The following is a 3,274-nucleotide window of genomic DNA, read 5'->3' as shown; positions in this document are numbered from 1 at the left end:
TACACTGATAACCGAAATAATATTTCCGCTTTCCCTAATAGTTGTCACATGGATTTTTTTCTTATTAATATTAAATACTCGCAACGTACAAACATTTGTTTTCCTTCTTTTTTTTGAAAATACAGATACTACAGTCTTAGAATCAGTAGACTCCTACATAGACAACAAGAACGCTTATTCTGACATATACTGAAATTACTTTTCTTTAACGAGCGTCCCTTCTTCATTAATGTTTAGCATCTCCTCCGCCAATAGCAAGTCAGCCAGGATAAGTTACCAGCTAGTAAATATGGAAGCGTCGAGCAGGCAGGATCGGCAGTGCCACGCTTTCAAGGCCGACCGTGCCAGTGTGTCCAGAACCCGTGCAAGCGCCACAACATGAACATGGAGACTCCACAGCTCGCAGTACGTGAATTTGGACGATATATTTCATAAAATATAACAACAAATATACACGGACTTCTACTACAGTGGATATGATACAGTGACTGCTGTAAGGATATCAAGTGTAGCCAGTACTGCATGTTACATGATATGTATCTTAAACATGATTGATGTATCATTAATGTTTCCTCATATGCGTGTATACACTTAATCTCAAACATAGATGTGTGTGTATATATACACATTAATGCAAGCAAGTTCATTTGTACGTATACATGTGTGTATGTCAAGGCCAAGGTTGATCTTACAACAATGGTTGGCTGTTCGGACAGCTGATTAACGCATCCTTGCAGTATTGTCGCTCAGCATCACGTCAGTCTACTAAAAGACAGAACTCAACAAAAAGTTAATTGTATAATTAAAACTTAACATTTCAACAGAATATGACATCGACAAGGGATTGTGAGTGGCAACTGGACTGGGACACAGTAATACAGTATAAGTAAACTTTGTGCAAACAGAACGAGCTACCATTGTTGCAAACTAGGACTGAGGAGAAAGGTCGAGAGTGCAGTGACAGTATATATGAGCGTGAACATAACTAGTCTACGTTGTCACAACGGAAACGCAGAGGAAGGTAAATTTACGAAAAACTAAAATGTGGGATGGTTCGTGGTAATGATGTCAACTAAATAGACAAAGGGAAAATGAGTAAAAGAGAGAATATAGATAGACAGACTGAAACGTGTACACTCAAAGACATACACAGATACAGGAAGAGAGAGAGAGAGAGAGAGAGAGAGAGAGAGAGAGAGAGAGAGAGAGAGAGAGAGAGAGAGAGAGAGAGAGAGAGAGAGAGAGAGAGAGAGAGAGAGAGAGAGAGAGAGAGCGAGAGAGAGCGAGAGAGAGAGAGAGAGAGAGAGAGAGAGAGAGAGAGAGAGAGAGAGAGAGAGAGAGAGAGAGAGAGAGAGAGAGTTAGTTAAAAATAAACGATACTATTATAACTGAAACTGTTTACTTTTCTTTTCACAACTACACCGAATAGGGAAACGGCAAAAGAAAAATCCTCGAGTTAGGTTCCTCCGTAAATTGGGGCGGCACCTCCCGGAATTTGTCAGGCGGGACACAATTCTCCTGTGAAAAGCAAACAAGAAAAAATATATATATATAAGTGTATATATATAAATTATATTGGTTCCTCTTAAACTTACTTAAAACTTTCTGCAACTGTACTATCCCCCCCCTAAGCGGCAACTTCGACCTGCCTGCTGAGTCCCTCTCGTATTACGTCCCTGGTCCTGGACGAGCGGTCCGTATCCCATTTAACTGAATGAGCTCTTTGACAGAGGAAGCTCACGACGGCGGGTTAGCGGTAGAGTCAGTTCAACGGAGACCTCACTGCCAGCACCACGGTTCCCGCTCCGGCACGACCCTCGCACGGGAGTGGAAGTCAAGCTTTTAGCTTAGAAAAAAAAATGGAAGTGATACACAGACACACGCACACACATATATATGTGAGAGAGAAAAGATAGAGGAGAGAGAGAAGGGGGGGGGGGGTGAGAAGAGAAGAGAGGAAAGGAAAGATTGGGAGATTAGACTATCATTCTTTAAAAAAAATATAGTTTAAAGAAAAAGTGCGAACCATACAGCTCTCGTTTACTTTTCGTCAGGCGACAAGGTCACGCACCCGCCTGTCCGGGGTTATCATGGCAGGCACTGCGTTTCCTTGTTCTTAAACGTGTGTATGCATTGCTATTGTAGCAAAAAAATTATACAACAATAACGATAACAACAACAACAACAACAACAACAACAATAACAACAATAATGATGATGATGATGATGATGATGATGATGATGATGATGATGATGATGATGATGATGATGATGATGATGATGATGATACTGAGGGGACATAATATTTCTTAAGCCTTTTACATTGCATTGCGATACAACATCAATTAACCCGGCTGCTTATTATTTTATTATAACGCAGCGTCAGTGCGTGTTGATCGAGGGCCATTGATGCACTGCAAAATGGAAATATTGGTAGGGAAGATAAGCGTGAATTAACAAGAGAAATATGTACTACTGTAATTTAGATCAAATATAACCTTTCAAAAATAAAATTAAATAAATAAATAAAATAATTAGACAAATCGTCTCACTGCGTTAGGATCACTGTTATTCGATAAATAATAGACGTTCTTTTTTAGACAAAACAAGCCTATGCCAGAGGTCGGTTTTCCTATGCTTTTCACTAAAGGCGCAGTGGATAATATTGATCTTCTGTCAACAGGGGAATTATTTTGGTATAAGTAAACACGTATATTGCCGTCATAGTATTATTGATTTAAGAGATAAACCACGTTCATTTCCCTGATGCAAACCAAACATTTTGATTGCCTGCCATATGCGTCACGCGCGGCTAACCTCACCCACTGCCTATTGATGCACGAATCACCTGTCAAATATTTTCTGGAGTAAACACTTTATGCGCCCTGTCACTTCTCTGAAGACCTGGAGGGGTGAACAAGTGGTGACCAGGTCGAGCGTGTGTGGTAACTTGGCGGGGGAATGTGTACTGAAATAGTGGTGACCTGGAAGAGCGTGTGGTGATTCAGTCATTTGGTGAAGTGTATGGTGACGTAGTGGATCTAATGGGGCATATGTGTTGGCGGGGTATGTGTGGCGGTCTAGTGATGACTGTGATGGGGCGCGTGTGGAGATGCAATGGTGACTTGGCAGAACATCATGGAAGGAGGGGGCTATGGTATTCTTCATCATTCTATCATTACCATTATCATCGTAATATCCTCCACACTATTGCCCTTATCACCATCACCGCTATTAGCGTATAGCTACCATTTTTTTTTTTTTTTTTTTTTTT

The 3,274-nt window shown here is 40.7% G+C and overlaps 1 protein-coding gene across 5 annotated transcripts in view; it reads left to right on the top strand.

Moving 5' to 3' along the window:
* The first annotated feature begins 275 nt into the window (after positions 1-275).
* The window catches only part of LOC125033700, a 15,565-nt gene continuing 12,566 nt past the window's right edge, over positions 276-3,274 (top strand). The window contains exon 1 of one of the 5 annotated variants that reach the window (XM_047625418.1): positions 276-405. The gene's annotated coding sequence lies outside the window, so the exon portion shown is untranslated. Of the gene's footprint in view, positions 494-2,891; positions 2,946-3,274 lie in introns of those variants that run through there. The other 4 variants (XM_047625421.1, XM_047625417.1, XM_047625420.1 and 1 more) reach the window with 4 other exon arrangements.

This window comes from Penaeus chinensis, chromosome 16 (assembly GCF_019202785.1).
Source record: "Penaeus chinensis breed Huanghai No. 1 chromosome 16, ASM1920278v2, whole genome shotgun sequence".
Lineage (NCBI taxonomy): Eukaryota > Metazoa > Arthropoda > Malacostraca > Decapoda > Penaeidae > Penaeus > Penaeus chinensis.
Note: the sequence above shows the minus strand (reverse complement) of the source record. Positions and strands in the feature narration are given on the sequence as shown.